The 20,066-nt window shown below is 39.7% G+C and overlaps 1 protein-coding gene across 1 annotated transcript in view; it reads left to right on the forward strand.

Annotated features, from left to right (window-relative positions):
* The window catches only part of TNFAIP8 (TNF alpha induced protein 8), a 102,494-nt gene that overhangs the window by 12,343 nt on the left and 70,085 nt on the right, over positions 1 to 20,066 (forward strand). The window lies entirely within an intron of this gene.

Raw genomic sequence — 20,066 nt, forward strand, 5'->3', positions numbered from 1 at the left:
TTAAAACAAAAGCGACTTTATGATGCATAGTTTTAAAAAACATTCATGTCATAAAAGCAATGATGAGACCTATACAGAAGTAATGGAATAGTGGCTGTGCCCCAGTGGATCACATGCTGAGGTGATCTCTTACTTCAGGCATGAAGAAGTGGTGAAACCCCACAGCGGTGACCACACCAGGGAAATCTCATGGTACCCAGAAGTCAGTGATCTGGAAAAGCTGCCAGGACATGAGAAATCACTCTGATTGACCCACTTTTCTGTTCCTGGTCAGTGGTCCTGAGATGAGGAACTAAGAGTGGGCTCTCCACGCCCGTGGCTGAGCCCGTGGGAGGCAGCTCACCAGCCTGATCCAGCCCTGGGTGTTTTTTCCCAGATCTAGCATTTCAAATTTCAGTTGAAACAGTCCTGGGAATGACTCTTTGCTCCTAGGAATCTCCACAGACAAATATGGACTTGGGTAGAAATATAACCATTTTCTCTTCTGCTTTTATTAATACAGCAGAAATCATGCTGAAGACTTTTTCTTCTTTTCCTCCTTTTAGCTTCCTGTATTTTTTTGCCTTTTGTCTCTCATTGGTCCCTGTGTGAGCCTGGGACCCTGTGGGGGTGAGGCTCAATATTTATTGAGCACTTACTATGTGCCAGGTGTTGTACTAAGATCTTTATATACATTGCCAAATCCTAGATTTTATTATTATTATCCCCATTTCAAATATGAGGAAACTGAGACTGAGTCCCCTGAGTGGGAGACCCAAACCCTGTACTGAGAGAGGGAAGGTTCTTGACTGTGCACAGGAAAGAATTTGAGTGCAGGCCAGCATTAGAAACAAAAGGAAATTTTATTAGAGAAAAAATAACGCTCCACAGACAGAAATGTGGTCTCCTCTCAAAGACAGAATGAGAGCGGCAAACCTGGAGTGTTTGAGGAATTCAGTTTATGTGTCATTCTTAGTTTCTATGAATTACAGTTTAAAGACTTTGTGTTCCTGTTTTCCTTTTGTAGTATGGGTATGCAGTGTGAAAGGCATGGATATACAACGTTAAAGGCATGTTAGCAATCTCAGCCTTTGTTCTATAGGTTCCCCGTAGAGAATGAACAGTTGGATTTATTTTGTGTATGCTTCGACTTAAAGACTATGTTTTCCTTTATTCTTTCCATAGTATGGGTAAATAGTTTGTTAGTAAACCTAGCAGGAATCTTCCTTTTTTTCTGTAGGCTTCTGGTGGTCTGGCAGCAACACATTGCAGGGTCTGAGTACAACTTGGTTTAATTTGTGTAGTTCCTCTGCACCTTCCCTAGATCAAGACTATGAGAGTTTTTGACCCAAGGTCAAAAGCATAGCTGATATTCACATCCATTGGTTCTTAACCATATTACTGTACTTTTTCATGCAGAAACACAGATTTCACCTACCCAGCTTGAAGTGGCTTGTCCTAGGTTGTTAACAGAGCTGGGCTCCAGGGCTTGGAAGGTGGAGCTGGCTACTCTATGCAGTTTAAATCTTGAACAGATTTTTCTCAGGAGCTATTCAAGATCCCTAATTTAGACTCTGCAGTGTGAGTGGGAAGGGGGAGGGGGGAGTTATGTAAATATGGCTCAGAGCCTCACAGCCTGGGGTAGTCCCAGGTTTGAAAATCTCATTGTCAGGGCTGCAGACTATTTGAGAACTGCACGTCTTGCTTGATAAGTCAGCAGTGTTACCATCCCTTGCTTGTTAATGCATTCACAAGGGACAGGAGAAGGGAGATGAAAATTAAATGTGTCAATTTTGAAACTTGTTAAACATTCTAGTAGTGAATTTGGTGGAGAAAGAAATTAAAATGATTGAAAGTAAGAGTTTTGAATTTCTTACTCTTTGTGCTGAATCTACATATGTTCTCAAAATGGTCCCTTTTTTGAAGCATCATATTTCTATTCAGAGGAATATTTTAGACAAATTATGCTTCACAGTCTTTTTGAAATAATTAAGCAAAGGATGCAGATGTTATTTGGTTCTACGTAATGGAAAAAGCTCATGTGGACAGGCGTATGGAAGGCGGGCTGTGCAGTGAGTGGCTGGCTGTGTAATCTTGCTGAGATATTCAACCCTCTAGGTCACGACTGCAGCTAAGAAATGTAAGGCATATAATTCCTATAAAGAGTTTAGAATACTAGGCAGATTCAAGGAGAGGGGAAATAGAGTCTTTCTCTTAATGAGGGAGTAGCAAACTCTCATTGCAAAAGAGCATGTAAGACAGGATATGTGCCCATCTTTTGAGACCCAGTCTACCACAGAGGAATACTTAAGAAACCTGTAAGGGTGGTTACCAGAGGGAGTGGTTGAACATAGGATATCAGATGGGATAAGAGGAAGGAGGGGTAAGAATATGTAACATTTGTATATTAAAAAAAGTTTTGTGTGTGTCAATTAAATAAAACTGCTTCAAAGGAAAAAAAAAAATGTAAGGTATAGACTAGATGATCTCTGATCCCTCTACAATTCTGTAGTTCTGATTGTTATCACCTGCACATTTCATTGTCATTCTAAGCATTTAAACCAGGTAAGGCTGAAGTCACTGGTAGAGCAAGAAGGGTAGCGCTTGGGACCCTCTGGAAGGCATGCTGTCTGCCCCGGTGTGGAATGGGAATTCTGCTCACTGGGCTCAGGGTGGGAAGCCAGAATTCTGGCCCTGAGTCTTACCAGAAGGCTCCAGGGCTACATAATTAGATACCCCTGTGAGTAAATTTATTTTTAGACTATCTTTGCATTCCCCTTCATTGCTAAGTGACTGCTAACTATATTAACATATGAGGAAATTTGCTAAATTATGTCTCACACAAGAGAGCTTATCTGTGACCATCCAAGAGGCTGATACAAATGATCCCAAGTGAATTCAGTTTGAGATAAAAAGAATTCATTACAGTGTTGTTTTTAAGAATGCACAAAATGAAAACTCTACAGGACTTAAATATGCGACAACATCTTAAATACATTATGGTACTTCCTTGAGATGAAACATTATGCAGCTTTAGAACAAGGTTGGTCTCTGTGCACTGGAAAGATCTACAAGACAGATTAAATAAAAAAGCAAAATAATGATCTCAATGTTTTTAAAAAGGCATATATGTTTATGAGTGCATAAGCATTTTTTTAGAAGCACAAACAATATACTATGAAGAGTGGAACTGTGGGTTGGAAGAGGGGAAAGGAGTTTAACTTTTTCATTTTATACTTTCTACGATGTTTAACTTTTATAATAACACATTTAGTAAAGGAGAAATTTTAAATTTCACTTGGGTTTTTGAGGCATTCTAATATTTCCTTGGAAAACTCTGTGTAAACAAAGCATGCTAAGTAAAGCAGGGTGTTGCCTGTAAATACTTTAGACTCTGAACAATAGGTAACTCCCCCATTCTACCTCCCAGCCTTTACTGTACTCTTTTTAACACACAACTCTCCAGTTATCGTGTCCCTCTAATCCCAATGTCAATCAAAAACAAACTCAGAAGAGCAATATGGCAGAGTGGCAGAGCACAGAGCTGTTAGTTGGTCATCTATGCATTCAGGCAGTGTTTGGAGGACCTTCCAGGCACTAGGCTCAGTGCTACCTCCAGGTTGGTGTAGGTGAATGTCATGCTTTTCTCACTTCTCGCTTGTAAAACAAGTTGTCAGGATTAAATACTACAGCAAATGCAAAGCTCCCTGCCCAGGCCCCAAAGGACAATATTTGCTCACTTGCCCCACCTTTCTCTCCGTGTTCAAGGCCAGGTCTGTTCTCCATTACTCTTCTGCATGTTTCCTTTGGTTCTCATTCCAAAACTGTGCGTTGTTCTAGAACAAACCCCACTCTTCTGCAATACGCATTTGCTTCCCTTTCCTGAGCACAATTAGAGCATCTTTCAGGATGCAGTTCAAATGTTGCCTCCTCCTTGCAACCTTTCATGGTTCTGCTCTTTACCAGGAAAAAAGTCCAGAAGAATTCTTTCCTTTTAAGAATTTGAGTAGCGCCTTCTGGTCTTCCTATTTTTACGTTGATTATGTCACTTATGGCATTCCATCTTAGCTTGCAGCTCTCTGTGCCCTCTGCTCTACGAGAGTACCTTCCCAAGGGTTGTAACTAAGTTTTATTCAACTCTAGAACTCATCTCTGTACCCATGTTCTCAATAAGTATGTATTAATTAATGAGTTTATTTTTACAATTTGCCCAAATATCATTTTTACTTTCCTTTAAAGTATTATTTTAGTTTTAAATGAGAAATAATGACATTTCCTTTAAATCCACTATTATTAGCATGTTAGACAGAGTTTCTTTCTCCTTGCAGGAATTATACTTGAAAATTGTGGAATTGCCATCTCTGAGGAATTTTTAGGAAGAGACAGGCAGGCATCTATCTAGGGTGGTCCAGGCAGTCTCCGCCCTCTACATGAGTAACTGGCTCATAAGTTCTTCTCTGATGAAGCGAGATCTTATCCTGATTTTAAAAAAAAGAAAATAGCAAACTACATCCACTGTTAAGACAACCACAGCTGAAGTAAAGGAAATTTAAAAAGAAAAAAACTAAGGTTATAGATATGTGTGAGAAAACGACTTCATTTTTCATATTCCTTTCCATCCTTATCCAGTTATATATTAGAGCTGTGACCATATTGTATACACAGCTTCATATTCTGCCTTTCTCTTAGTGTTATTGCCTACATAGTTTCCCATGTCTTTATGGACATTTGTTTCTGTTTCCCAATGAAATGTTTGGAGTTCAGTTGATTGTTGCCTTTCTTGAGCAGGAAATGGAGACTAAAAAACAAAGATGTAGCCTGAGAGAATGTCAGCATTGTCTATTTTTAAAAGACATGATCTTATTCTGGTATTGCTGAGATGCACTTGAGCAAAATATTAACAATATATTAACGTGATTGAAGTTTGTAGCACCATAAATGAGATTAAGATCACGAGCCCCTTTAAAATGTTTTCTTAAGTGAATACATCTTTAAGAGATTAGACAGAGTTTTGCCCAAGCTCTTTATTTACAAAGGCGTGTTGAGAACAGCTGGAAGGCAGCCTTCCCTTATCAGCAGGTTTGTATAACTAGCCCCAAGTTGTTTGCTAATGAATTTCAGGTCTCTAACACCAATAGGATGGAATAATTTTACCTAGAAGAATCAATCTGTAGCCTTCCTTTTCTGAAGGAACTAATCTGACTGGTGCCTGTAGGCAATGAGGTGTGTATAACATCTGGAAATCATTAGGCTAAATACCAGAATCTCTTTGAGGTTTGTGGATAAGTCTCCAAAGAAAGAGAGGGGGCATTTAAAACTAAATTTCATAGAACTCTAACAAGCACTATATACTCATTCTTAGATCTTGCTTTGACCCTAGGCTAAACTGACTAGATTTGTACTCCCTTTATTGACTTCAAACCACATTCACTCCTTTTTACAATGAGAACCACTGTTTCTAACATGATTTTGTAGCTTTCTTATATGGAAGGTCTCGATTATTTTGCTACTTCTATCGTCAGTCGGAGTGTTTAATACAAAGATCGATTGATTCAAGGTAAGTTTACCTTTTGGGCCAGCTTACCTGTTAGGAATTCATATATTTTATAAACACTCTGCTTTACTGTACTTATTGTATATAATCTCTTATAATCTAGCATAGAGATGATGATCAGATTTCTTTGTTTCCCAAAGGGGTGACTATATCTTTGTGTGGTATCTATAGTTGGGTCTATAAAAGTACCCGTAAAAGATTGGTCCTGTTTTGTTCTGTTTTTTATTTATGGCTTAGAGAGGTATTCAGTCTTATTGGGCACCCAGCCCAGCTACAGTGAGTCCCAAGAAGACCTATGAGGACTCTGTTAGATGGTAACAGTCCTTAATTCAAGAGAGGTGCACTGGGCTGCAGTTCTCTTTAAAATATTGGAAGATTCAAAAGAAATCTCCATTAGCAACCTATGAAATGCCTTCAGTTCCTGGGACTGGGGCGCGATTACCTGGAGCAGGGATTCCGCCAGGTTCAGGCTGCTTAGACATGGCTGGCTGACAGCAAACCCTTTAAGTGGTTGCTGTTTAATATTGTCACTCTCCTCCCTCATTCTCATTCCTGACTCCTGCCCTGCCCCACTGCCATTTATCACCTATGACACTGCTAAGCTGCTCTTGTCTTAAGTAAGGAGGAATGTCAGGGAGAGAGGCAAGTCCTAAGGCAGAGGTGAGACTGATCTGTTTATATTCCAGGCAGTATTTCCTAAAGGCCAGGGCTGGGATCAGAATCTGGTCTGTCAGCTCTTACTACTACACTTCCAAGTCCTTGAAGTAAAAAGTAAAAAAGTTAAAAAAAAATTAAAAATTACAGAAGCATCCAAGACCTATATGAAGTCAGCCCAAGGCACAATTTCACCAGTGGTTCCATATAGTTTTTCTATTCTGTTATCAGTCAGTCAACCAATGACTACTATCCAATTTCAAGTGTCTTAGGAAAGTGTGAAGATAATTGAAAAATAGCAAAGAAGGTCCTTGCCCTCTGGGAAATGTTAATCTAGTTCTGATGCATATAATTATATGCAATGCCGACTACATGAGAGGTGTGTTTGTTTTTATTGCTGCATAACAAATTGCCCAAAAACTTAGCATCTGAAAACAACAATAAGCATTTATTACACACAGTTTCTTTGGGTCAGGAATTTGGGAGCAAATGGGTGATTCTCACCTGAGTTCTCTCAGAGGTGAGGGTCAGGGAGGTAGCCAGGTTTGCAGACATCTGAAGGTTTGGGGGGGCTGTGTGTGTGTGTGTGTGTTCTTGAGGATCCAATTCCAAGATGGTTTATTTAGATAGCTGGCAAGTCGTGCTGGTTCTGAGCAGGAGGCTTCAGTTCCTCACCATGTAGACTTCTCTATGAATTTCCTGGAGTGTCCCTATGACATGGTAGGTAGCTTTTTCCAGAATGAGAAAAGAGATCAAAAGAACACAAAGTGGAAGCCTCAGATGTTTTCGTACTCAAGCTTTGGAGGTCACAAACCAACACTTCCACAGGACCCTATTGGTCACACAGGTTGTCCCTGTTCAGTGTGGGAGGAGACTACACGAGGGAGTGAATGCCAGGAAGTGAGAATCATTGGGGGCCATCATGGAGACTGACTGTCTCAAGAAGCAAAGATCTTTGTAGTGAAGAAAAAATGGTTGGAGTACCCTCCAGGAAGGAGGTAGAATGTAAAACTGATGGGTTTTTTTCAGTAGCTGCGGCTGTGGGAAAGGATGTTGAGAAGGATAGAACATCAGGAGCAGAAACGGTTGACCAACAGGTATCAGTGTGTTCAAGGTACATTTGGCTGGAGCAAAACCTAGCAAGGTGAAAGGGGCCAAGGCCTGTGAAGTCTTGAAGGCCAAGCTAGAGAGGTTGGCATATTTTAGCTTTAGTCTGTGTGTGAGCTTTAGGGTTTTAATGTCCTCATATCCTATTTTTCCCTTCAGTGTTATCCAGGTTGTCAACTCTCTAATTTGTAAAATTCTGTAACACTGCTGCCTGTGCCTCTTGATCACATACTACCTTGTACTGATAACTTTTCATGTTTTTGTCTTATCACAAATAGATTGCAAGGGCCAGAAGGGCCATATCTTTATCCATTTCTATTTCCTCCATTGTACCTAGCTCACTGAATGCCCAATAAATATTTGCTAACTGATTACATAATAGCAGCCAATTACTATATGTGTGTGCAGCCACTGTTTCCGGTCTGTGGTACATAATTTACAGTTAAACATTTTTTCAAAAGAGAAAGCAATTACAATGGATTTGATTTATGTAGATGGAAAAAGTGTTCAGAATCTGTTTTGTGTGCTTGTCATTTCCCAAAATATAGGAAACTTGAAATAATAATTTTATTTTTAAAAACTTACAGATTATTTTCAGCTTCAAAGAGAGTTCTTATTTTGCCTAAATTAAGCAAATGGAATAATAACCAGCTACTGAAGTTAGGGCTGCTTTCTCTTTGAAGAGTGAAGGCAGCCAGCCTCTTTCATGCACATATAAGACATATATGGAATAAAACTCGTGTTTAGAATTTGGGGCAGCGTTTTGTCTTCCTCCCCCTTCCTTAGTTTGAAAAAAATGATCGTTGTCCATGTATTGTCGTTGGCAAGTAAGTATTTCACCATAGTCTCATGAAAGTTGGAGACTTCTGGTTTCAAGCTAGCAAAGGGAGTTTTCTCTTGAAAATCTCACTCAAGCAACTAAAAAATCAAAAAATTAGGAATACAGACTATGTCTTCATAAACCTAGAAGAGAACTGTAACCCTGAATCACACAGGACTTGGAGAAAGCAGTTGAAGTGATGGCAAATAAGTTTGCGAAGAGAAGGGGGTCAAGAATAAAATGCCTGCAGGGTGTGAGAGGAGGACCAGAAACAACCCACGTTCTTACAAAATCCCACGAAGGCTCAGAAACTAGATTTCCTATGTCCACAGAGGTGAGGTAGAGGGCCTTAGGATGGGAGTTAACTAGAGGTGACGGGGATTCCCAGATGACTAAGGAGGGAAGTTCCTTTGTAGCAGCTTTGGAACAGAGAGAGCAGCCATCTGGAATGGAGCAGAGTAAAGAGGGCATCACAGGGATGTTTCTGGGGGGAGCAATGAAACCAATTTAAAAAGAAGAAAAAGGAAAGAATAGACAGCTCTGGGTTTGAATTCTGTCTCTGTCACCAATGAACTGTGTAAATAAGCAAATTAGTGAATGTCTTTAGACTTCAGTTTCCTCATTTGTTAAATAAAAGGTTGGAACATATGTTTAAGGTCCATTAAAACTCTGATATTTTATGATTCTATTGGGTAAAAAAGCAATAAAAACCCCAGCAATTCTACTCTTAGGTGACTACCCAAGAGAAATGAAAACATGTCCACACAAATACTCCTATGCAAATATTCTTAGAAGCATTATATACAAGAGCCCCAAACTGGAAACAGCTCAAATATCTGTCACTTGGTGAATGGACAACAATATGTGTGATATATTTATACACTGGAATACTATTCGGTGATGAAAAAGAAGAAAGTACTGTCTCTGCTATGACATGGATGAATTTTAAAAACATTATGCTAAGTGAAAGAAACCAGACACAAAAGACTACGTACCGTATGTTTTCTTTAATGCAATATCTAGAAAAGGCAAATGTATGAAGACAGAAAGTACATTAGTGGTTGCCTGAAGCTGAGGTGAGAATGGGGATTAACAGCAAACAGTCACTTTTGGGTTGATGAAATGGTCTAAACCTGGCTTGTGGTGATGGTCACACAACTCTATAAATTTACTAAAAATCATTGCATTGTACCATTAGAATTGTAAATTATATCCCAATAAAGCTGTAAAAAAGAAAAGGTAACTGACAAGGGGGAAGAGACGGAGAGGTATAAATGAAACAAGATTGACAATATGTTGATTATTGTTGAAGGTGGGTGACAGAAAATGAGGGTGCATTATATTCTTCTTTCTCTTTTATGTATGTTTGCAATTTTACATAATAAAATGTTTAAAATATAAGTATAAAGAAAAAAGGCCTGTTACTGTGTTGAGGTGAGGTAATACTCGCAACATATGTTTTACATTTTATAGTGGGTAATATTCTAGACACTTGTGAGATATAATTTAACCCCCACTGACACCTAATCCATAATACGTCAAGTCACTTTTACTATATTAGCTCTTTCCAATACTTCAGTAGGTACTTGAGGAAATCATGGTGATTGCACCCTCAGAAATAAGGTTAAATTTTGATCAACATATTCTGTTTAAGTAATTGTGATACATTTTAGAAAGGATAAAGTTAAAATAAACTTTAGTGCTTTACAGGAGAAAGCTCAATCTTGGAAAAGCAGACGATGTATTACAATGTCACTTGTAATAACTCTGAATACCTGAGGTTTTTTTATGCTTGAAACTTAGAAGCAATATTTTATTCTAGATTCAGTCTATTGTCAAAAGTGAGTATAAGAATGATAATTATTTACCTTTCTTTCTGTGTTCCTGTTCAAGGATCTGTTTTCAAACCTCACGTCAACATTCTACAGAAGGTAGGATTTTGGTCCCCATTTTATGACAGAGGCTGAATAACTTGACTGAGATCAAGCAGCTGGTAAATGTTCCTTCTGAGACTGCCCGTGATTCTATAGGCTGTGTTCTTATCAATTTTACTCTTCTGGTTGCATTAGAATATATTTTCTGTCAAAGGCCTTGGTCTAAACTATATGATATGCTTCTTTTATGGAATCCACATAAGGTCAATGAGAAAGAGGGGGTGGTCTTCTGGGGAGAGGGACTGTGGGTGTGGATGCCAGATAAGGCAGTGACCATATCCAAGACACTCGAGTTTGGGGCTGCCTCATGCTAAAAATATTACAGATGGGTCCCAAGCTTTGTTTCAAAGGTGATGTAGACAGTTGTTTGGGATTCAGATCCTTATTTATTGGCAGAATTATGTCTTCTAGATGGTCTCCCAGCTTCCAGTCCATTCTTGGACTTGCCACCCGGTTGTGTTATTTCTGGGTGTAAAAACCATCAATGACCTTGCATTGCCTACAGATTAAAGTTGGAACTTCTTAGTTTGGTATTCAGAGCTTAGTTTGGTATTCCGTTTGGTCTTGTGTCACCTTGTCTTCCTATCCTCCCTCCCAATGTTCCCCATTGGGCACCCTATGCCCATGCTATCTGGAACTTCCCACAGTTCTTATTACCCTTCTATGGATTAATTTGTTCCTACTAATTCCATGGTCACCCTTTTTTTACTGGGCCAATTCCTATACAACCTTCAAAGTTCTAACGAAATGTCATCTCCTACAGGAAGCCTTCTCTAATTCTCTCTCAGCAGTACCTGCTATTTCCTTCTCTGGATTTGTATGACACTTTCCACACACATCAATTATATGCAATTTTATCAGTTATTTATGTGCCCCAGTTCCTTCCGGCTGGAGACCTTGGTGTCCTATCTTTGTGTCTCATCATCACCCAGTTCTGTGTCTGGTATGTAGTAGGCTTTCAGGGAATGTGGATAGAACAAATTTTCCCATAGCACTCTGATTTATGATTTAATTTTTTTTTTTTTAAATCACATTTATGGGAACTGACCTGAAAGAAATTCATAATTTTTTTAAATCATGTTTATGGGAACTGACCTGAAAGAATTTGCACAAATTCATAATGTACCAGAAGTGTAGTCCAATTTTTTAGGGTCTCAGTGTTTTTTATCTAATTGTTTTGTGTTGGAGAAGGTGTAGGAAAAAATGAGAGTCCAGGAATTGGAGAGAGGTGAGATAGATTTTCTTAGGAATTTTCCAGTTGATCTTCAGGAAGGAAGACATGACTTAGATTATGTAATTTTTAAGGTCCCATCAAGCTCTGAAGTGTATTTAGTTGGTTTAGTTCCCATCTTTCAGGAAATAAGAGAAAGGAAGAGTTAGTTAGATTCACTCACTGGATATTTTGAGTCATAAAACCAAATCTGGTGTCCTCTTTGGGGTCAGACTGGCCAATACATTGAACTTGAGCCTCAAACCACATGTTTATTGTATGTTCAGGTCATTTGGTTCTAAGGTATAGCTTTCCTGTAACTGCTTACTGGTTTTTCATGGACTGGAAGATCCATGTGCTTCAGAGATGACAACCTCAAAAAGCTTACATTCCAAAGGAGATAATCCAAATATATGGGCATTCTTTTATAAGAGAAAATAATTTTTAGAGAACGCTGATTACTTTTTTCCTCCTCTACTTCTAGTATGTTTCTAGGTAGTATTCTAATGTTTTCTCCTCTGCTTCTAGTATGTTTCCTGCTAGTCAGTGGGTGTTAAAAATAAAAATTCACATTCCTTTGGTAAGGATGGGCTACAAATGACTTCTGTTTCTCTTGAGAATTGGTTCTGCAGAGCTGTCAAATTTTTCACCTACAATGAGTGACAGCATCTGGTTTTCCATCATCTCCCCCTCTTTTCCCCGTGGTCTTTTAATGGACATTTTATGAGCTTATCTGGAGGGTGTTGCTCACCTGATCATCACCTTTTCATCAGGGTTAGCTGAATTGGTGCATTAATTTCCATTCTTAATTAACACTTAAAGTGTATGACCTAAGATGATTCAACTACCAAACAAACAAAAATCCAAAACAACAAAGCAAAGCAACTCTCCTGTCATATGCTGAGGAGAAAAGAGGAAAAGTGAAAATATTCCTGTTGTTTCTCCCTGCCCTAATTTCGCGTCAGTGTTGAAGGAGCAATACCTCCAAATTGAGATTTCCCACTTCTGGGTGAAGATTTGATATTGTATATTGTTATACTTTGAGCCATTAAGACTAGAATTTCTGCCTTCATTCATGTGGTTTTATTATGTTTTGGAACCTTGCTTGGGAAGACTCACCTGTCATGTCTGCCATTCTCTTCTCCGCTTCTCTTTTCTGAGACTCTTCCTGTGCCTTAGAGCCCTGCAGAGTAGAAACCACAAACTAGGAAATAGGGAACTGGGGCCTGGTTTCCTGGCAGATTCCTTTAGGAGAACAGCTCTGCGGCCAGAATAAACATTCCGATTTTGTTATAGATAACTTCTTGGTTTTCTGTTACCCATACCAATGGGGTCATGAAGAATATGCTCACTTTAATGAGCATCGTGTTTTGATTAAAGTGTATGTTGTCTAGAAAATGCTCAGTTTGGAAGCTAGAGGATTGGGTCCCAGTTAGTGTTTTGCTACTTACATGTTACACAGAAAGCACTTCACCCTTCCTCCCCCCATGTTCTCCTTTGCTGTGTACAGTGAGAGCAATGCTACGTGCTCTAGGATGGGCTCAGTTAGGTGGACCCGTACCTCTTGTGGATCAATGCGACTATGTGTCTTGACTTGAATCTCAGAGCCCTCCAGGACTGGAGATAGGGCTTCTCCTTTCTCCATCGTGTGGGTGCCAGGGGGGGAAGTGAATCCAAAGCTATATATAATGGCATGGAAGCTGGAAGGGTTGAATGCTTGCTTCAGATAAATAAAACAGAAAGGAACAAACAGTTGAGTTCAAGTAGTAAGTTTCACACAGTGTGTGTTAAGGAATACGATGAATAGCCGTGGCAGTAATAGGAACTGCTGGGGAGGAAGGGCGAGCTCTCCCCAAAAGTGGCACACATATTCATGAGATGGTCACCCTTCCCGCAAGTTCTCGCCCATCACATTGTTTAAGTGAACAGAGTAGTAAGAATAAATGCAAAACAACCACATTTAGTTTCTGGCATCTTGTTGTAATAGTTTCCCACCATCGTTAGGTGAAATATTTCACCTAAGTAAATTTACCAAGTAACTGGTTTCCAAGTGTCAACATTTCAACCAATTTGAATGGAAATTTTCTCAACCTTTTCTCTCTGTCTTCTGAGTATAAATGAAGAAACTGCCCTCTCTTGATCTTCCTCCCAAGGGCTCAAGTGATCTTTCCGAGACAATTCACATCCTGTCATTCCCCAGCTTGAAATTCTCAAAAGTGTACCCCTTGTTTTCAGGATCAAGTTCATTCAGACTCCTTCACCTAACATATTAAAGGCCTTGTTATCTGGTTCCAGTCCAACTTTCCAGCCTCATTTCCTTCCCTGCTTCCAAAGGCAATCTATGCTTCAGCTATTCTGAACTATTTCTTACAGTGAGTTGAATATAAACTTTCACATACTTTGCTCCTTCTGCTCAGAGGGCCTAACCTCCTTCATTTGGCTATGCCTCGACTCATGCTCTGAGATGCTCCCAAGTGTGCCTTCCTTCCCTATTGCCCCTGGTGCCCCATATAAATTAAATAGTGCTCTTCTGGATTCCCCTAGGGCATATCTCCAGGGCTTGTTATACCGTACTATAATTGTGGGTCTATTGGCCTCTCTCCCTCATTAACAAAAATCATAGTGTTCATTAAACAGTTACTAAATACTAGTTATTAAATACTAGGCCCTTTTCTAAGAGTTTATTTGTATTAACTCATTTAATCCTCAGAGCAACACTTTACAATAGATGCTATTATTTTCTCCATTTTAAGGATGAGTAAACTGAGTCACAGAATGTGGAACAACTCACCCACGGTCTTGCTGCTACTAGTTGATACAAGTATGATTTGATCCCAGGCACGTTGGCTCCACAACCTTAATGACTACACCCACTGCCAGCTGTCGGCAGGGGCTGGATCCCCAGTTAGGGCACACAGTGGGCATACTGTGTTTAAGGGGACGAATGAATGAACGATGCACCATGAGCTTACTGAGACTCGGTGGTCTGAACAAAGACACGTACCAGATTGGCATTTAAAAGTCTTCTGTTTAACTTGACTACTTCTTCATAGTTGGTTGTCAGTTTTTGAAGGGATCCCTAACTAATCTTTACGTTGGTTAATAAGAAAAATCTTTAGTGTCTTCTTGTTTAAACACAGACTGTATTGCCTGAGGAAAAGAGCTTGTGGGGATTGGAGTAGAGTGTTGACTACTGCAGAGGTAGTGATGGCTTTCTGGAAACTGGAAACTTCTGGTGCTCAGTGACCCCCAGGGAAACCTGAACCATTTCCCTGCTGTGATTCATGGAGTGACCCTAGGCAAAGTCCTTAAAGCCTGCACGTCAGTCATGTCTGTATCAGATTCCAATTCATGTTACCTTCTGCTTGGGAATGTTGTGAAATCAAAGACCACAGTTACGTGAACTTCCATCAGGTGAAAGTATCGTAACTGCCCCTTATTCATTTTCAAGAGATAATTTCCTTTCAATATACTGATAGTATCCTTTTAGAAATTATATTAAATTATCATCTATATAAACCTTACAGTACAGGTTTCCCTTTAGGATGCATCAAGAAAAAAAAATCAACACATCTCTGTTTAAGACAAATTTATTCGAGTGATACATTTTCCTAAATTCTAACCCTGTGTTCGAAGCTGCATTGCACCAGAACAAAAAAGTCCTGAAGGAATGGCGAGGTGAAAATTATCTTTGAGAGGACATATAAGTAAATCATTTATAAGTAAGTCAATGTAATGCGCCTTCTATCATTATATAAAGAGAAAAATAACACCACACTGCTTAGAGGAAGGAGTGAGGTAAGCTTGCATCTTTAAACTCTAAACCGAAACAACAGAAGAGGCATGTGAAGAGTAAATTTTGGTACTGTGAGCTCCCACGTACAGTTTCACCCAACGAGCGGAATCTAAATAAGGCGATTTGCAAAAGAAAATGGAAGTTCTGAGAAAATGTAGGTTATATAAAACATCTTTTTAATAGTCATTTTAGAGGTTTCTTCCCTCATTCAGAACTCTCGAGTTTATTAAGCTCATATTCTCTGGTAAGAGAGCATACAATAACAAAAGTTTCAAAGTTGCCTCTCAAACTAAGTAGAGCAAAGAGAAGTAAAATTAACTCGTTAGATATATAGATACTCAGTGAACTGATTTTTCAAGTGGCCATTTTATTGACTATATTGGGAGAGAGGTATATTTTCTAGTTGTCAAGGAGGAGATGAAATTTCCAAGTGTTTGTTTTAGTTTATAATGGCTATTAAAATATGAAGGTCTTAATCTCAGGAGATCTAGGTTCTTCCTGTTTGAATGGTAGTATGAATTCTAACTTTAAGTCATTTGGAACCAAATTTATTAAACTCTTAAATTACTTTTTACATATTACAAAGGTTACTCACTTTATGCGACAAATACAAATATCCAAATTGTGATAGCTCAGGCCATTGTTGGACTGTGTGGAAATCACTTTGCCTTAGACCTGGGTGGGCCAGAGGAATCTGCATTTCAACAGCCCCCCTTGGTGATTCTGAGGATGGAGGACCACAACGCTGGGAAACACTGCCCTAAAGTCTCCACCTTCTGAAGGTTCTTCAGGGCCCCAGCCTGCCTGTGCTCAGGGCCTGGCCACTGTCTAGTTCTGGGCATAGTTGTCCCAGTCCTGATCCACCTCCCCCTTTCTCCCTCAGAGAAGGAGAACACTTGCTATGCTTTGCTGCTTCATCCTACCAGAGGACAAGCTTCTTTTGAATTCTCAACTCTCTTCATCCCCAGCATGGAGACCAAGCTATAGCTTTTGGCAAGACTTGCCTGAATGATTAGGAAACAAAAAGGAAGCAAAACTCTGCTAGGCGATCAGGATCCCTTACTGAACCTCTCCCTTCTTTGGCCCTTGCTTTTCATTTTTTGTAAAATAAAAAATAACAGGAGGGTGGTTTTCCCAAAAAGGATAGCCTATCTCAATGGTTGTCCAAGCCACTACCTTTTAGGAGCGTGGAACTACTACATTTTGTTTTTATGTGGAAGTAATAGGTGTTCAGTGAAACAATTCAAATCTGAAGAGAGAAGATGGGGTAAAGTGGATAAACCATTTTTCTGTCCCCTACTTTATAGTTAGAAATAGCTTTCCAGAAATTTTCTATGCCTAGTCAAGCATGTATACACACATATACACATACACACATATACACATACACACAAATAGGATCATATTACTGTATTTCATGGATTCTAAGATGCTATTGATACACACCAATTTCACATGTTAAGTTATGAAAAAATGTACATTTACAGTAAATAAAATGTAAAATGTTACTCTTTTAGAACCCACTCCCCCCCCACACATGTGCATTCAGTATCTCAAACATCAGTCCATACTATCAGAGAGAAATCTATTTTTATTTCATGGTATCTCATATTCCAAATCTGTATTCAAATACATATTCGTATTCTAAATCCGTAAATGTATCATGATTTAAGAATTCTCTTAATTGTCGAGCATTCAGGTTTATAAGTTTTTATATTCCAAATCACGCTGCAATAAACATCTTTGTTTATGTGTCACTGTATGCAAGCAATTATAGTTGTGTTAAGTTTCTAGAGGTTGAATTGCTGGGTCAAGAAGTATGTACACAATACAGGATCCCTTAGCGGAATTGCTGGGTCAGAAAGACTTCTATAAGTCTCTACTAGCTTTTGTGTTTTCAGCGTTAGGAAGGAACCAAACACACAGATGAATAGCTTCTACCAGGATCCCTGATAGAGAAAGTTTCTGGAAAAGTGGATAGGCATATCTAGTTGAACATCTATATTTATCCATTCATACTGCAGTCTTTCTATTCTAAGATTCATATTTTTCATTTTTTAACAGTTCTCAATTGGGGATGCACTGTAAAACAGATGTATACAGATAACATAATAGTCCTTCTCCCAAAATCCCTGCTATTGAACTGTGTCTTATAATCAGTAGCATGTTGGAATTGAGGAAATACAAAATACAATGTAGTTAGTAAGTGTGTGTAAAGTCTTTCCAAGACTTGTTTGGAAAGTATTCTTATTCTAATTTAATGATGAAAATACAGTTTTAATTATCTTCCCATTGAAGCAGCCTTGTAAACAAGCCAGGGTTTTGCAGACAGAGCTTATCAGCAGGTACCACTCTCCTATAGAGTCTGCACGTGTGATTTGAAAGCAAACCTTCATTTACTAAAGAGTCCCATTTCAAGGAAAAATCAAGTCACAGGCAGCACCTTGAGAAACACTAATGCCGAGTCACCTAGAGTTACAGAATTTACAAGCTGATTTCACCCCCGCCCCCTTAACTTATAGAGGAGACTTTTTATGGCTTGACACATGGTGTTTTGTGCATCTTGCCCAACTGAGAATTGATGTTAAAATAATATTATTAAGTGAATATTGCAGAGCTGGAGGCACATTTGAGGCATGAAATGATAGCTGTGGTGAAATGATAGCATTCCCTCCTGTCCAGCTGACATTCTGCCGTCTTCCACCTGTGAACACTCTTAGGGTCATCTGCGTCATTTCCCAGGGGCTTGGTGTTGGCAAGTCTGTCCCCTCACATCTGTCTCTCCTGTTTAATTAGGTTTGAAATTGCCTGTATTTTCTCTTTACTACTCTTCCTCCAGCCTTACTTTTCAGTTTCTTAGCTGGTGTGTAGTACATCATGCAGGCTGCCCTCTCCTGCCTCTTGGCACCAAAAAGCTTCCATTACCTCAGGGACAGTCTTGGGAGTAGGTCTGAAACAGTTGGCACTTAATAAATGTTCTTGGCCATCCTAGTTTTTTGGTCTTTCTTCAGACCGTTCTAATGACACCCTGGCGGGGCATCCAAGCCAGTGTGCTCTTCTGTGCCCATAGACGTGGATTCATTTCCTTTCCAGTTATCTATCTCATGCCATATGTAAAAAAGCAAAAGCGGTTGTGCACGTGTCTGATAAAATTGTTAAACTGTTCTTGTTAACTGTCAACTGGTATTGAAGGAGACAGTTGTTTACATTTTCGGTTGCTTTTTGTGAAATACAAAGATCAAAGGACCTTTTTCTGCAGTTTCCAACTCTGCTCAAACCACAACGTCCTTCCTCTGTGTTAAAAGCCTCTGCAACATGCATTAGTATTCAACTTTCTCACCCTGAATGGCAAGTAATAATTTTATTGGACCAAGATGAAATATACCCACTTCATCAGTGGGTGCTCTGTATCTGAGTGGACACACGTGCAAGACGCTTAGAGGGCTATATTTAGAAGCATATTTTGTTTTTATTTCTTAATGAGAAAAAAAAGAGTTTGTGGAGGTGCTACTCAGTAGTTTTCAACTTTTTTGGTTATGGACCCTTCTGAGATTTTGATGAAAGCTTGAAAGGGGGCGAGGCTTGGTAACCAAGGACAGCTGTGGTTCACTCCAGTACCTTCTCTGAAAGTGATTTCCTTTCAACAGTTGTTTAAATGATATGTTAACAAGATGGCTCTTAAGACTAACGAAAAGATAACAGTAGAGGAAATGGCGTGAGAGCAAGGGCGGTTAGTTCTACACACGATTGAAGCGTCAGTGTTCAGAGTGTGCGGGAGGAGCAAAGTGAGAGCGTGTCTCAAGACAAAAGGCACAACGCCCGGTCTCAGGGTCCCAGGACGTTCTGACAGCCCCAAAGCCCACCGAGGGGTTGCTGGTGGTTTACAGGCCTTAGTTGGAAGGTTCTGCTCTTGGGCTTGATAGGAGTTGTGTGTAGGCCCAGGAAGCCTGGGGCGGACCATTGCCTGAATTTCAGCTCCAATGCTTTCCAAGTGTGAGGCCTTGGCCAGTCAAGTTACTTCACTTCTTTTAAGCAGAAGTAACTTTTAAGTTTTCTTTTAAGTTCTCTCACTGAAAGTGGAAAGAAATAAAACTAGGCACACAGGATTGTGGGAGGCGTACCTGGTATAACTGGAATAAAACAGCTGGCACATAATAGAATTTCAGCAAGTGGCTATTCTTTTCTCTTCCTCTGTGCATCTTTAATTTCTTTTGTGAGGAGAGCTTTTCTTTTCTAACGTGATGGATTTCAGAGAAACAGAAATCACTAACTAACTGCACTGAGGGTAGTTGTTTATCTCAGAATTCAGATGCCTTTGCAGAGATTAGGAAATAGATGTCATTTTTCACTGCCACCCACACATAAGATCCTGCTGAGGGCAGTGGGGCCGGCGCTGTCTCTGGTGGGCCCTGCTCGAAGACTGGCAAGTCAGTGGGGACAATCTGGCGGGAGGGCAGAGGAGAGAGAGCCCCTGTGCTCAGTCATAGAAATGGAAGCTCTGCCCAGAACGGTAACTCCAGCAGGGGCCACTCCACTGGGAAAGGCCCAAGGATGTAGGCCAAGGCCGTGCCCGCTGGAGGATTACAGGACAGCTCTCCACAGTGGAGAGGAGAGAGAACCAAACCTGGTCAGGGCCAACGCCTGGTCGCTAAGGCTGATGAAAATGCTTTGAAAGCAGGGGTTCGCCCTTCGCTTCATTCTCCTTTTCCTTCCCCTTCTCTATTCTCCAAGATCCACTTGAGAGTTTTTGAATAAAAACATTGTACTCCAAAGGCTTAACTATTCCTAGCTTTGGTGAATTTTAAAAGGTAAAATGAATGTTAAGAACCATATGAATGAACCCTTTTACATTAATAGGATGGGAAAATAAGGTGATTAGCAAAAGTGGAGTAAAATTAGTAAACATGCTGATGAACAGACTTTGTGGGTTTTCATTCAGGAAGGAGAAACAAAGCTCTGCTTTGTGGAGTATTTGAATGTTCAGCAGAGGAATAAAATATTCACAGACCTCT

The sequence above is a fragment of the Pteropus alecto genome, unplaced genomic scaffold, assembly GCF_000325575.1.
Source record: "Pteropus alecto unplaced genomic scaffold, ASM32557v1 scaffold20, whole genome shotgun sequence".
Classification (NCBI taxonomy): Eukaryota; Metazoa; Chordata; class Mammalia; order Chiroptera; family Pteropodidae; genus Pteropus; species Pteropus alecto.